Below are 16363 nucleotides of genomic sequence, written 5' to 3' on the forward strand. Positions count from 1 at the left end.
TATTTTTTTAAAACTGGACATCTGAGTCTAATAATTTGAAACTCTGGAAATCACTTTCTCTTTTTCACCAGGTTTTCCTGGGTTTTGTTTTTGTTTGTTTATTTTCAATTGTTCTAGGCTGTTACTGTGCCAGGGATCAGGCTAAAGTGTGAATTTAAGGTCTTCTTAGGTCTTTTTCAACCTGCTTCTTTACCTGGGCATGTACAATGACTTTCTCATTCCCTATATGTGCATTTGCTTTTAAATGTAGTTCCTTTTATATAGTGCCCAAAAATATAGCAGTTTGTTTTCTGAGATTTCCTGGCTTTGTTTCCCATCCCACCTTGGTGTCAACCTTCCTTTCCTCCCTTTTGTCTTCCTTATTCAATTTTGATTCCATTCTTGAAGTTCCTTCTCATTGTGGGCCCTGTAATGGATCTCTCGCATGGGTAGTTTTGAGTGTTCATAGGGCTTCAGTATCTTTAGGCCTCCTTTGACAGAGGGCAAAATTCCTTCCAGTTTCACTGCTGTTTTCATGTTAGTGCAATGGTGAATATTAGAGAACAGCAATGATTTGGGAATATTCCTGTCCTCATAACTGTTAGATACTGCCTGTTGCTTTTTTTTTTTTTTTTTTGTCTTCCTGCGCAGATTTTGATACTCTTCAATTCTTGTGGCTGTTTGTGATTTGTCGCCATTCACTTATATTTCAGTGTCTGTGAGAATAACTTGTCACTGTTTTGATATAAATTTTCTTTATTTTTTGTCTTACATTTTTATGTAGGGATAAAAATTAAAATATTATTATATTTTTATGTAGGGATTCAGACATTAAAAACTATGCTGTCACCATGCCATCAATCCTTCTTTATTCTGTTACTTTTGCCATTCTGTATGTTTTATTTTATATCGCTTTTTAATATTTTAGATTTTTTTCCTTCAACAACATGTAGTTCAATTTTAAAAAAATATCCACTTGATAATCTTTCTTTTTTAGCTGGAATATTTATCCATTTATACTTAATATAATTATTGATTGAGTTTAAATTTGTATTATCATATACTCTATCTTTGTTTTAACTGTTCTCCGTTTATTTTTCTTTTCTATTGGATTCATTTTTATTTATCATCATGGTTTCTTTTTCTCCTTTATGAGTTAGGAAATTACATACTGTGTTCTGTTCCTTAGTGGTTATCATGGAAAGTGGCATCCTTAAGTTAAAAAAGCCTTATGTTAATGGAAACCTTTGTTGTCTTCCTGGGTTATTAAAAAAATTAAAACACTGTTGCTCCATTTACCCAACTCCCAACTAACATATTTTTATTATTGTGTATTATAATATTAGTATATTATTACATTAAAGATATGTTTTTTTAAACTTCACAAGATCTTATTTTATATATATAATCAGGGTGTGTGTCCACTCACCCCTTTCTCTGCTCTTTATTCCTTCTGCATCTCTGCCTTGCTATCAGACAATCTTCTGCATGAAGTATCTCCTTTAGAATTTTTTTTTATAAAAAACAGATCTGTCAGATTTTTGTTTGTTTGTTTGAAGTATCTTACTTTTGCCTTTATTATTAATGGATATTTTCACTGGGTTTAGAATTTTAGATTGGAAATTATTTTCTTTCAGCACATTGAAGATATTAGTTCCTTATTAGTTTCCATTGTTATTGCTAAGAAGTTAGCTGACATTCCAACTATCACTCTTTTTAAGATAATCTTTTTTTCTGTAATTGCTTTTAAGATTTTCTTTATGTTTTTGTTTTTCTGTACTTCAATATATATCTAGGTGTGATCCTTCTTTTTTTCTCTATCTTATCCTGTTGGCAATATGTTGGTTTTGTTGAATCTGTGGGTTTATGTCTTTGGCCCTCAAGATTTCATAGCCATTGTGTCTTAAAATGCATCTTCTCCATTCTTTCCTCTGTTTTTTGGCTGCCCAAAAGAAGTAATTTAAGAAACTTATTTTATGCATGTATCCCTTCCACTTGAAGTAGAATGTCCTCTGTGTTTTCTTGAAAGTAGCATAGAGAATAATCTCTTCTAACTTCCCCTTTCTAGTGCACTTAATTTTCTCTTCTGCTCTTTTTCATCTACTGGAAGGCCTTTTATTTGAGATTGTAATTTCAGTTATTGTAATTTTTTGTTATAAATTTTTGACTTACTATTTTCCAATATTTTCTGTCTCTTCAGTTTCAAGCTTTTATTTTTATTTCTTTGAACAGTTGTCATAGTTATTTTATGATCCATGATTAATAATTACAGTATTCGAAGTCTTTATTTGTTGGTTGGTTTCTTTTGACTTTTGTTTCTGTTCTTATTTATTGTTTCCTGTATGCCTTGGTTTTCTTTTTTTTGCTGGATATTGTATTTGAAACACATTTTTATGGTAATAATTTGAGGCCTTTTTCCATTTATTTCCACTCTAATCTTTATTATTTCCTTCGTAACTAACTTTGGGCTCTGCCTTTTTTTTTCCAGTTCCTTTTACATGTAAGGTTAGACTGTGTTTTTGAGATTGTGCTCATTTCTTGAGACAGGCCTGTATCACTATAAACTTTCCTCTTGTAAATGCTTTTGTCCAAGAAGCTCTTTGCCCCATCAATTCTGAATGGTAAACTTGCTGGTGGAGTATTCTTGGTTGTAGGTTTTTTTCCCTTTCAGCACTTTGCATACATACAAATTTGCATGGTGCATCCAAGAAGGAGGTGAGTTCAGTCTTCCTATGCTACCATCTTGGGCCTCCCCACTTCCTCTCTGCTGAGGGAGCCCAGACACCTCTCAGACCTCTGTTGTAGTCCCCGTGGTGGCCTTGTGTATGAGAGCCGGCCCATGAGATCTTACCAAGTGACAGCCCTCCCTGTCTGTCCCTTCCTGGATTAGGGAGGCCCCTAGACATGTAGCTGGGTGCAAAGACATGTTTCTTAAATTGGGGCAAGAATCTGATCCTCTAGGGACACTGACACCCCCAAACCTCCCCACCCCCTGCCCCCATGCACACAAACTGTTCTAGCTTCTCCTGGGGGAAGGGAGACCCCAGGAGCAACATGAACCAAGCCTGTAACAGGGAGCTCAGCCTGATGGCGAAGACAGTGCAAAAAAATACTTCCTGGGTTTTCACCACGGAAACCATACCCCAGGCCTGCCTCAACTTGCTGTAGGGACACACAAAGGAGGTGATGGTGTCTCTCCTACGAAGAGGGCAGTCTGGGCAAGAGGCAGATGCAGCATAGCTAATCACTATAGAGGTCTCAGGGAAGCCAGAGACAGGAATCTGAATGGAGCCTAGTCAGGGTTTGAAGGCCTAGAGTGAAGGGCACCCTACCTGGTTTCCATATCACATTGTCCCCAGACCATTACAGCACCTGCTTCCTTGGCAGGGTCCTGGGAAGGGCCTGGCCTCAGCCTGCATTCTCCAGACTCTCCTGGCTGGCTTGGCTGGACAGTTTGGAGGGCCAAGGCCCAGGTAACCTTTTGGTTTGAGGCAGAGGTGCTGCTTCCGAGCAGAAGCAGGCTTGTGCGCATAGCATGGAGGCCCGGTACGGCTCCATATGAGGGGCGCCTTGTGCTTTGGCCTGGCTCTCATGTGTGATAGGGGCTGATGGACATGGGCCAAAGTGAGGTGGCTTGACAGAGGCTGGGCCTGATTCTGGAGGCTGTAAGGAGTCTCTGGAAGGTTTTGGAAAGGCCCTGTGAAAAGCAGCACAAAGGGAGGAATGAAGCTGGGGAAGTGAGACTGGTTGAGAAACTGATTTAAGCCAAGCTGTTGGTAGAGGAGACCAGGATGGGGGGGCGAGGTGTGTGAGAATGGGACTGCGGATGAGTGGTGGCTCTGGACTGGTGCGAGGGGGACCTAGGGGCCTTCCGGGCTGCTTTCTGATTTGGTGAGCTGGACACCCATTACTGGGGCTGCGAATCCAGCAGGAGAAGTGGGTCTGGGAGGTTGGTTATCTGTATTAACACCTGTGAAGAGCCTGCACATCTATGTAAATGTGGGCTTTTTGACCCACCTAACCTGGGGATGATGTGGAAAACCTGGAACCTACTTAGTTGAATATTCTTCTCTTGTCCTCTATCTTCCAAGGAGCACATGTTGTTTATGAAGGTGCAGAGACACGGCTCTGGGTGTGGTGGGAGCAGTGTGATCCTTGCCCGCATTTGGAGCATGGGTGCCTTTATCCTCATATGCGGACCTCTCAGTATGCCTTCTTCCCAGTAGAGAACTCATTTCCTTGCATGGAAGTGCGGTTGGTGGCTTATGACCTCCTTTGGGTATCAAAAACTATTTTTACAAATTAACAGAGTTGGGGGCTGAAGAAAAGTTGAGTGTTTCAAGGGTCCCATGTGGGAATTCATACGTGGCTCCCCCACTCAGGCCTGCTTGCACCATCAGGAAGCGTCCCTGGCATGGCAGCGCCCAGTGAGGGTGGGGTGTGTGTGTGGGTCTCCAGCCCACCTACTGCTTATCAAGCTGTTGTCAAGCACACCTTGTGCTATTTGCACCAGGCCCCTGTGAGGGGGTGGAGGGCAAGGCTGGCTGAACTGGAGCAGAGATGCCACCATGCTCCCTTGCCAGGCCGTGGTGGCCATCATTAGTCCTCAGTGGAGCAGTCTTTCCTGTCCCGCTAGACCCCTCAACACATCACTCCAAGCTGCTGCCTCCAGGTGATCTTGGAAGTTGGTTCCCCTCGCTGGCCTCAGTGTCCCCACCTGTAAAAGGAGGTTGTTTCTGGCCAAACTTCAGACAGCCCTGCTCAGACTTAGCTTCCCTTCCTTGGAAGATGTTACTGGAAGAAGGGATCCTTCATTCTGTAAAGAGGTTCACAAGTGAAGAACCTGTGAATCCCTTTGACCTGTAATGTGGCCTGGCCATGTGGAGAGAGAAAGCAGAGGCACCTGGCTGCCCAGCCTCTGAATGGAGGAGTGGCTGCCATTTGCAGTTTGCAGGTGAATGTTCCTTGCACACAGGTTTTAGGTTTATTTTTCGAGGAATTAAGAGCCTCTCCAATTAGGCCCCCTTGCCTGGGCTGGGGACCATTGACAGTGTGCTGACAAGCGTGAAGTCCTGGATGCTGCAGAGCTGGTGAAAGCCCAGCCCCACCAGCTGCTGTGGAAGCTCGCTGTGCACACCTGTGCCTCGGTGGGTGTCTGAAAAGCCACTGTACAGAGCCAGGCACAGGAGGGCGCTCTGTGGAGGCTGCTGTTGAATTCTGAGTTTCCTGGGCTGCCTCACTCTGCCTTTTCCTAACATGAAGCTCATTACCAAGTGACCGAGCAGCAGATTCCTCTCTCTCGAGTGGGATGACCACAGAGAGTGGTGCAGGCAGGCGGACTGTGCGAAGCTGGCAGTGAGGTGCCGTCCTGTGCCCGGGCCCTGCCCAGGCCTGCCGCTGTGGGTTCATGCATTCCAGCCATGCCACTCTAGGAACCACTTCGTTCTGCAGAGCCATTCCTCAGTGCTCTGGGCTCCTCAAGCCCCACAGCATATAACCCTTGCTGCTTCTCTGCCACACCACCTCCCATGGCACAGGCCCCTGGTGAGGCTCTGCCGGCTGTGCAGCAGCAGTCTGCTCAGATAGGCCCTTCGCTGCTCCATGCACTTCCTGGTGATTCACGGGGCCCTTGACCAGAGCTCAGTTGGGTGATTGGTTTATCAGATGTTTGTTTTGCCCCTGCCATGACTGTGCTGGTGTGAGAACGGAAGTTTAGTGAGGGTCTCTCCTGGCTCCAGGTCAGATGGGATGCATTTGGGGATGAGGGCCTGAGACTGGGTGGAGAGAGGAAAGAACTGTCAGAAAACCTGGCATTTTGTGTCTGTGGCCTCAGGTCTAGCTGGGCTTGCTCTCCCTCAGCTGACAGCAATCAGGCATAGGCAGCTTTGTTAGGGAAATTAACCCTAGTGTGTCTGCTGGGATGGGGATGGGGGCTGAATGCTGTGGTGGCAGGTCTGGACTTGGGGTGTAACCCTCACTCACTGGGGGACCTTGACAAGGTCCCCTGTCTTCTCTGCGTCCCTGAATCCCCTCTGAAAATGATGCGGTTTTGGGAGATGCTCTCGAGTCCTTCTAGCTGTAGGAGTCTGCCATCATCAATCATTTCCAAGGTGGCTTTTCTCCAGTGCCGCATGCCCACAGGACCCTGTTCTCAACTCTCCTGCCTACCCATCATTTAACTGGGTGCGCCCAGGAGTGCCGACTGAGGGGAGCGCCGGGAAAAGTGGACCTCCCATGGCAGCGAGCATTGCAAGGCTTACAGCTGTGTCCCGGGGACGGTCCCCTCCAAGCCTCTCTGATGGCCCCTCTGCTGACCACCAGGGCTGTGGCCTCGCCTTCCTGGGGCTGAGTCTGATGCTCCTTCTGTGCGTGGAGCAGCAGTCTTCCAGGACCCAAGCTCTCAACAGTCTGTCCGGTGCTGACTCTTGTCAGTGAGGGGAGGTACACGCGGTGACAGCCCCGAACTGGGCGCCGCTCTCACATTAAATCACAGAGCTCAGTTCTTGGAGCCAGCACTGTGGAACCTGGTCTGCCACGTCAGGACTGGTTGGAGACTGCTTGGTGTTAAGGGGCTTCTTCTGAGGTCCCTGCAGCCTCTGAGGTCATTCATGTGGCTTGGAGTCCTCAGGAAGGCGGAGGCCCAGGAGATTTCAGGTTATGTCCCTTGGGCCTCAGCCCCATGTCTTTCAGGGATGCTTTGTGGACTTACCATGTCCTGGGCCAGGATGAGGCCATAAGAGGGACAGAATATGAGCATTGCTGCTGCCAGGCCCCACACAAGGATCTCAGGCATTTCTGCCATTGCCTGTACCCAACCAGCAGGCACCCTGGAGGGCTGCGGTGTGTCAGGCACAGGGCGGCAGGCTGGCCCCCGACAGCAGTGACTCACGGTTCCTGCCCTCAGGGAAGCCACAGGCCAGATGGATTCAGACCCCCAGTAATAGCCTTTTCTGACACAATGTGATCAGTCACATGAGGTGGCAATGCAAGGCTCTGAGAATGCCTAGCAGGGGATTGGGGTCTGACCAGGTCGGAGGTGACCCAGTGTAAGTCCAGGGAAAGGAAATCCCGGGGCAAAATACCTCTAAAAACCGAAGTCAGTCAAAGGGGGAAATAAAATTCAAAACCCGTTTATTGCTTACAAACTGCAGTCCAGGGCCGTCTCTCTTTCTCTCCCCTGCTCTGGCAGAAGCAAGCCAGCTAGCCAGCCCCCTCCCCTTAACCTCTCAGGTTCAGACACGCCCTCAGTTGCCCAGGTAATTACCCATTGATACAGAGATGAACTTCTCTCTACTCCTGAGAAATGATGGAAATGCCCTAAAGCCATACTTCTCTCCACCCTTGAGCGCCTGTTGATATGCAAATGTACTAAAGCCAGGGGAGATATTCTGGAAATACTACAATTTGACCCACACCCAGGAAGGGGCACCCTGGTGTTGCTGGCTGTGGGAGGGGTTGGGGGCCCTGGGCCCAGCGTTTCTCACAGGTGTGGTCACTTGAGCCCCTCATCTTGCCCTGGGGCAAGCAGACTCTGGGGCTGCAGTCCCTGCTACCCCAACCCACAGGAGACTGCCCACTGCTCAATCCACAAGGGGCTGAAGTTTTCCAGGAAGGTGTGTCCACAGCAGCCTTTTCTCCAAGCCAAGTGCCCGAGAACCTTAGTAGGTGGGAGATCACATGGTAGGTGAGGATCAGGGCCAAGGTGGCATAGCCCCTGTCCTGCTCCTGTCACAGCCCCCTCTCCAGTGGGCAAGAAGGTGTGGAGAGCTGATCACCAGCTTCCAGTGGCCTCCTGGACCAGAGCCTTGACAATGGGCAGAGGCACTTCAGTGGGACTGTCCGCAGTGACTCAGGCGCTGCTGGGAGGTGTGCGCTGCCCCCCAAGGCCACAACCCAACTCAGAGGAGGAGCCGGGGACTGGGGCCCAGCCTTCCCTTCCTCCTTCCTGACCCTCCCACCTCCATTCAGAGTTACCTCCCCTGGGAGAGCTCCAGAGGTTTGTAGATCTCGGGAAACCTAGAGCTTATAGCCCAAAAATGTTCACATGCGCTTGTGGAAAGTGATTTCCTTTTCATCCTCCTTCTTTACTGTAAATAGTTGGGAGGGAGGTAAGGTGTTTCTGCCCTAGTGGGAATTATTAAAGGGACAAAGCCTCATTCTCTTTACACACCCTCTCTGTGAAGCCAGGGGTTTGAGACCTGACTCCCTCAGGCTAGCTGGGAGTCAGGGCTGGGCTCCTGCAGGCGCACCCCCCATACAGTGCAGGGGGCCGCTTATGGGCCCCACCCCCCGTGCAGGGCGCCCTCCAAACGCTGAGTGAAAAGCCCAGGAGCTTATCTGGGACACAGGATGTTTCGGGGCCTCAGAATCCCCCACTCCATTCCTTTGTTCAAGTTGTGTTCCTTTTTTAAGCAACAGGTTGTAAACTGGTTAAAAGTCTGGTTTTCTGGTTATAGAAATAAAAGTATTCCCATTGTAGATTTGAAAATGACCTCACAGTAAAACTCAGCATAAGCACTTATCACCCCTCCACCCAGAGACACATCTTTCTGTTTGGGTTCACTTCATTTATAGAGGAGGTGCAAGAAAATGGCTTTTAAAAACTTATACCCTTTTTTTTCCTTTTCCTCTTATTTTTAATGTTCTTAATATTGTATAGAAACATTCTTCAAAAACATGTTTAAGGATTACAGTATCCTTAACCTGAATATAGCACAAAACTTGCTTAACTATTTCTCTAATGTTATTTTTAGCCATTTCCAAGTTTGCCCTCTTCACCCAGCAAGCTGAGTAAGTGGTATTTCCTGTTTCTGCCTGGAATTTCTCCCCAACCTGCGAGTCTGGCTCCCTTGATTCTTCCTTCAGGTCCAAGCTAACGCATCCATTCTGAGACCCCTGTCCGCAGACCCTTTCTGTACCCTCATGTGTCTATCAGTCCATTTCCCATGCCACTTTGCACCCGCCTGTTTTTATGTCTGGCTTCTCCAACCGACCCAGTGCTCTCTGAAGGCACGGTGTGTTTGGTGTTCCTGTGTGTACCTCAGCCTCCAGCTGCATGCCCTGAGCTAGCAGGCTCTCGGCTCCATGAACACTTGAGTGACTGCTAGGCCATGTGTCTCAAGTGCCTTCCCGTGGAGTCCTGCATGTTACACTGAAATGTCGGAGCCTACCAACACTTCAAAGATTCTCGTTCCCACATCACTGTGGTCAGATCAGCTCTGAGTGTTACCTGTTTTGGCATTTTACTAGTTTGGTAAGCAAGAGGATAATATTATTTAACCTCTGATCATTACTGGGTCATTGAACTCTCTGAAGAAATGACCACGGACAGCGTGGGGCAGTCCTGCTCAGAACCCTTATTTCTCAGCAGAGGGTGACAGGCTCCTGGCCCCAGTGTCCTGGTCATGATGACTGCCTTTGGAATTTTACCTGCTCAGCTGTCCATCTGCTGGGTCCTGCTGAGGCCAGTCAGCAGGCTGGGTGTGGTGTTAAGCCTGTGGGTTCTGGAACAATGCTAGACAGAATTTCCAGTTTTCCTTAAAGCACTTTTAGCAGGGTAATTATAAGGAGAAGAGTGGGCAGATGTAAAATTAGTTTTCATGGTTAAATGTTTGTCTCCCAAGAACAGAGAGAAGGAACAAAACGCTGTGCTTCTTCAGGAGAAAAGTGAGTGAAGTGAGGGGCCGTTTGCTGGCAGAGGAGGAACCACTAACCAGGCCCCCACAGAGCAGGCGACTGAGCCCGGGGGTCCTCCCTGGAAGGACATCCCTGCAGGACACCCGGGAGGCTGGCTGTGAGCATGGGGAGGACCTTGGCAGCACACGTCCCGCTCGGCAGGTGTGTGTGTAAGAATGCTGTTTGGAGCACAGAGGAGCCACAGGGCTTTTTTTCTTTCCCCAGCAAAGAGGGTTGTGTGTCTTTGTGTGTACATGTGATTCTACGACGGTGTCTGTGTAGTTCTGGGTGTGTGTGTGTGTGTGTGTGTGTACATGTGTCTCCATGTAAGTCTGTATGTGTGTGTGTCTGCGTCTCTCTCTCGTGTGTTTGCACATGGCTGCCCCGCGGGAGGAGCACTCATCCTGTTCGGGGGAGTGGGCAGCGTTCACCTAGTGACAGGCAGGCCCTGCGAGTGGAGCCCTGTGGTCTGCTGCCCCCCAAGAGAGTCTGGTGGCCAAAGCCCCCACCCAGGCCCTGCCCATCTGTGGGCCACTGGGCCCCAGCCCTGCGGGGATACACTGTTGCTTTGGCTCATTTCCTCACTGCTATGGGATCATTTTTCCTAAAAATATTTGAAAAATAAACTAGAGAGGAAGCCCTGATGTGGGCCATTTGGGTGGCCTCTGCTGGCCTGGAATTCTGGCATAGACTTGAGTTTTCTATACAGTCTGTCTCTCTTCTCTAAGCTCTCATTACCCCCATTCCTGTGACAGTGTCTGGAAATGCTGTCATTAAAATATTAGCCCACTTTGCCTGGCAGACTTCGGCCCAGGTACACCAATAACAGCTGGGTGCAAGCGCAGTTAGGCTGAGGCCCACCTATTTAAGCTTCCCTGAGGGATAGAATGGGAGAAGCAGACCTTTGGGATCCTGGTGACTTGACCAAGAGCCCTGGCAACTTTGGGATTTCCCAGGCCTGCTTTGGGGAAATGATCACACCAGTAATAGGTCAGTCAGGACAGTGTTCCTGTTTCTGTGGGGATGAACCTTACTAGGGTTCTGGATTTGTCTCCACTTAGTATAGAGTCAGATCCGTTATCTCTTAATAGCAGCTCTGAGCAGCACAGGCAGGAACAACCTCACTTCCCCTGGTCAGTCTCTGGAATCTGAGGCCTCTGGAAGGGGCCAGCCCCAGCCCCCTTGCCACCTGGCTACAGAGAGCAGCCACAGGGTTGGGGGCGGCGGGGAGGGGACACCTCTTAGGGGCGAGGGCAGGGCCCAGAGCCAGATGGAAGCAGGACACTGCATTATTCACTTACTGGCTCTTACCTCGCCTTGCTGTTTGTGGTGCAGAAGATACTCCCTTTGTAAAACTTGAGGTCCATAGGCTGCTGGTAAGAATTTGATTGACAAAGCACTGTTCTTTCCAGAGTGACAGCTGGCAGCACAGGCTGTGACCTGGGAGCCCCAGTCAGGAAGCCAGGGGGCAGAGGACCCACCTTCTACGGGCCCCAGAGGGTCGTCCAGGTTGCTGAGGTGAGCCCGCGCGCCCATTCTCCCCTGCCCTCCGTTCCCACGATTACAATGACCAGGGGAGTGGGAAGTGGGGTGTGGGTTTCCAGGCCCCACCCCAGGCCTCCTGAATCAAAGTCTCTGAGGGCCCTACCCAAGAATCCACGTTTTAACGAGCTCTCCGGGTCGTGGTTTGTGTAGGCAGTGCGAGAACTCCTGCCTGAGTCTGGTCCTGGGTGTTGTCGGGTGATGTAGGTCTCCGCCCCTCACTGGTCTGGAGACTCCCAGAGGCTCCCAGCCTTCTGGGGAATTGGAACAAAAGCTCAGTGGTCTTAGAACTCAGTCGGAGAGTGAGCCGCCTGTCTTCCTTTTCTGCCTTCCCATTGTTTACTTAGTAAGGGGAGATGCTGATGGAGTCCCTCCTCCGTGCCTCACTGTGGGCCGTCCCCTTGGGGCAGTTTCACAGGGGCGCCTTGCAGGGGCACAGATCCCCCACCTCTCAGTCACCAGAGGCCAGGGAGACAACACTCAACGATGGTCTTCCCCCTTTGGCCTCAACCGCTTCGGCTCTGTTATCCTCTCCTCATTTTCTATTCCCGCTTCGCAGCAGTCTCCCAAAGTGCAGAGATCCAGGCACCAGGAGACCCAGTAGAGACTCTGTGTCTGTCAGAATCGGACATGTTGCTTTGGTGACCTGTTCTTGGCAGGTCCTGAGGGCAAAGGCATCGGAGGGTCTGCACCCCAAGGTCTGTACAACTGCCAAGAGCAGCCCCCACTTCTGGGGCATTGACTCTGGGCCCGGAGAGCCACTGGGCATCTCACACACATTGTCTCGTGTGCTCTTCTCAGGAACTCTGTGAGGCTGGCTGTGTTATACCCATCTTGTGGATGAAAAAACTGAGGCTTGCAGAGGTGAAATTTTAAATGCACAAGGAATAGTCAGAAAAACATTAAAAAAATGTACTTCAAATGCTGGCATTTCAGGTGGAGAGGGGGAGGAGAAAACAGCTTAGAAAAAATTTGAATGGCTGGGCTTAAATCACAGGTAGGTGAGAACTGGGTTTTTTTTCATCTGGGTGATGTTGGCAAGTTCTAAGAGTCTCTAAGCCTCTCCTCATCTATAAAATGGAGATAATTGTAGCTTTGCTATCCACCTTATAGAGCGTAAGGATCAAATGAAGGTGTCTGTGGAATGCCCTTTGTTAGCTATAAAGCATGGTCTCCCATTGAAGACTGATGTCCCATTTGGGAATTCTCTGCTAAATTGGACTTTCTGTAGAAGAAGTAAACAAAGTGGTATGTAAGGTTTTCTTAAGAGGAGTGAGTAGGGTATAGAAAATTAGACTTTGTGATAAGACAGACCTGGATCTGGGGCTCAGCTCTGGCATCTCACAGCTGGTGATTATAAGTAAATTCTGAGCCTTAGTTTCTTTATCCATAAAATGTGGCTAATAAGGGATTAAAGTGAGTTTTAAATGATGTGAGATATCATGATTTCAAAAAGGTTGAAAATTGAATAGAAAAAGGTATAACTGGGCAACTCTGAAACAAAAGGGAGCTGAAGTAGCAATTTTCATATTTGACAAAATAGAAGGTAACTCAGTTATAAAAACAAGGATGTTAAGTGCTCATCATAGGAGCAATAATTAACAAAGTAATATAGTAATCATGGACACATATGTACTGTAAAATATAAACTTGAAGTACAAACTAACAACTGACAGAACTCCATAGAGAAGCATATAAATCAACAGTTGGGCTTGGAAATTTTAGTACACTCCTTTCTGAAAATGGCAAATCAAGTAGGCAGAATAAACAAGGATAGAGAACATTCAAAGGACATGATTAATAACTTGATCATACATGGAACAGTCACAGAAATTAATGCCAGGCCACAAAGGAATTATCAGTATATTCCAATGAATTGCCATCACACAGACTGTTCAGACCATAAAGAAATGAAATTAGGAAACAATCATAGCTATAGAAATCTCGTGTCTACATATTTTAAAATATTACTATTTAAAATACCACTGTCTAATAGGCAGTCATAGTGGAGATTACCAAAAAAATGGCTGAATAATGAAAATGCTGTCAAAAACTGTAGGAGAATTTATAACTTTGAATTTATTTATTGTAAAATAAGAAACGTTGAAAACAATTCAACTCAGAGTTTGACTCTAGGAATATAAAAGCAGCAGATGTAGATCAAAGAAATAAGGAAGGAAATAATATAAGAATGACGATGAACAAAATTTTCAAAGTAAAGGTAAAAGGGGAAGAAAATTAAAGTTCTCTGAAAAGCTTAATACAATAGGCAAACCTTTGTCAGGTTTGATTGTGGGGGAAAAAGATGAAAAACAAAATATGGAATGAAAAGGGCAAAAATAACTACAGATATAGCAGATGAATAACAAAATATTATAAACAACTATAAATCAATACATTTGAAAACCCAGGTGAACTAGATACATTTCTAGAAAAACTTAAGGGCCAAAATTACCACAATAAGAGGTAAGTAGACCTTGAGTACATCATTAACCACCAAGGAAGGAATGGTAATTTACCACCCAAACAGCCTCAGGATAAGATGGCTTTATAGGTAAAATATAAGAAACTTCATTGATCAGATAATTCCTGTATTTACAAGTTGCTTCAGAAAATGGGATAAGGAAAGGTGTCCCACTTACACGATTTATTGTTAAGACATACCAAAACCAAATATGAACTGCACAAAGAAAAAACTGTAGGTATATCACTTTGAATCATGAGTATATAAAACCTAAATGAAATATCAAGCTAATTACATATATTACTTCAAGTGGACTTTATCCAGGTACTAGACATGGTTCTGTTTAGAAACGTCACTGAAGTCGACCACATTAATGGGAAAGAAAGAACATGATTGTCTCAGTGGATTGGAAAAGTACTGAGTAGAGTTCAATATCCATTTAATAAAAGCTCTTGGAAGTTTAGGAATTGAAAAAGAACTTAATTTGACAAAGGCTGTCTTCCAAAAATCTGCAGAAACATCATGCCTAGAGGAGAAACTTCTGTTTGAGGACAGGAACATGCTAGAGGCACGTGTTACCACCACTGCCAGCATAGTACAGGAGGTCCTGACCACTGTAGGCAAGCAAGAAAACAAGGATAAGGATGGGGAGCAAAAAGACAAAACTGCTACTATTTGGAGATTATGAATGCATATAAATAACCTATGGGAATTAATGAACAATTAGAACTAATAACAGATTTCATCAGAGTTGCCCGAAAATGAAATACCATTTCTAGTAACTGCAAAACCCACGAAGTGGCCTAACAAAAGATGTGCAGGACTTTTATCATAAAGACTTAAAAGTTCCTAAAGGTGAATACAACCAAATGGGAATAAATAAAGGGAAATATTGTTGGAAGCAAAATTAATATTGTAAAGACATCAGTTCTCCCACAGATTAATCTATAAATTCAAAAATACAATAGTCAAAATCTCTGGAGCACCTCTTTTTTTTTTGAAGATTGCCAGGATGATTCTAAACTTCATATGGAAGTATGAATACCTACTGTCATCTTGATGAGTTTGAAAAAGAAAAAAGGAGAATCACTCTACCCCAGGTCCTTTTGCTAAGCCACAGTGACAGAAACAGTGTGCTACTCAACACAGGTATAGGCAACCAGACCACGCATTCAATGCCAAGTCCAGAAACACACCAAAGTGCACGTGAGAGTGTGATAGGTGAAGGAAGACACTTCACGAGGTAGGAGGAAGATGGACTGTGTATGTGATACTAGAAAATGGTCTTAATGGGAGTGTGGAGAGAAAGGAAATTATATGCCTATCTCACTGCTATAAAACATGCCAGACAGACTGAAGACCTAAAATGCGAAAGCTAAAATACAAAGGCAATAGATTAAAAACCTAATAATTTCGTGCATTTGGGAAAGATCCAAAAAATACTAATTACAATGGAAGAAGAGACTAATTTTCATCAAACTGAGGAAGGACTGGGTTTGAGTAGCTGCTCTGGAAGTGACCGTGTCTCTGGTTTCATTTCCTGGTCCAGGGCTTGTCAGGGGCAGTCACGGGGCTGAGGTCCCAAAGTCAGCAGGCTCCTGGCCCTTGTATTGGGGAGTATTGACAGGTGCTGAAGTTCAGTTTGCAGGAGGCCCAGGGTGCCTGAGGCAGAATAGGGTGCTTTGATTAATCTGTTTTCTTGGTTTGAATTGCTGCTGTCCTCAGAGGGTTCAGACTCACTCTCTGGAGGATCTCTTAGTGAGGAGCCTCCAACACAGGCGTGGTGGCTAGGGCAGACCATGAGAACTGAATCAGCCCAGGTGTTCCGGTGCTATCCTGACTGGTAGGGTGAGTGGGGGGGCAGTCTAATGCCAGGGGTGGACTGGTCACTGATGCTGCACAACCAGCCCTGCCTGGACTCCAGAGTCATGTCAGGAGCCCATTAAACCGGAAGGGCCCATCTCATACACTCTGATTCAGGAGGTGTGAGGCAGCTCAGGAGTCTGTCCAGAGTCCGGCAGATCAGAACTTCTCAGCTCCCAGGGATGCAGGATGAACTGGGCTGCTGAGGGGTGTGCATCTAGTGTGTGCACACCTTGGCAGGATGGGAAGCACAGTGGTTGGGATGGAAGGAGAAGAGCAAGAGGCCCACCAGCAGACGTGGGCAGAAGAGGAGCAGAGGCACATGAGGGCCCAACTGTAACCAAACTGTCCATTGTGGGGGTCGCCCTTCCCCTGCCTGTGCTGGAGTGGTCCGTTAATCACCTGCTTCCTTCCCTAGCCTTTGAGGGCAAGAACCTTGCATTCATTCATATAGTCAGTCAGTCATTCCAAAAACATTTACCAAGACATTCATACGGCAGGAACAGGCGCTGATAGGGAACAAGCTGCATCTGCCCAGCAGAGCTTCTGGGGAAACTGGCTGGCAATATGTCCCATGAGGCTCAGAAGCCCTGGGCTCCTCTGACCTCTCAAAGCCACTGAAAACTGCTAAGAAAATTAAATTGCTCTGTCCCCTCCTTTGGGAATGGCACTCCTCCTGGGCATGTGGTCTAGGCCAAGGCCTGTGTTTGGACCTTCAGGGCATCCAAAACTAGCCAGGGCCTGGTTCTTGATGGGTGTGCACTGGTGTGCAAGCCCGTCTTCAGGCTTCCGGCAGTGAGCCTTCTGAGCCCCCAGCTGGAAGGGCAGGCCCTTTATTGA

General features: G+C 46.9%; 1 pseudogene; it reads left to right on the forward strand.

The window, feature by feature from the left end:
- The window catches only part of LOC118911350 (extended synaptotagmin-3-like), a 50531-nt pseudogene that overhangs the window by 10201 nt on the left and 23967 nt on the right, over positions 1–16363 (forward strand).

The sequence above is a fragment of the Manis pentadactyla genome, chromosome 1 (genome assembly GCF_030020395.1).
Source record: "Manis pentadactyla isolate mManPen7 chromosome 1, mManPen7.hap1, whole genome shotgun sequence".
Lineage (NCBI taxonomy): Eukaryota > Metazoa > Chordata > Mammalia > Pholidota > Manidae > Manis > Manis pentadactyla.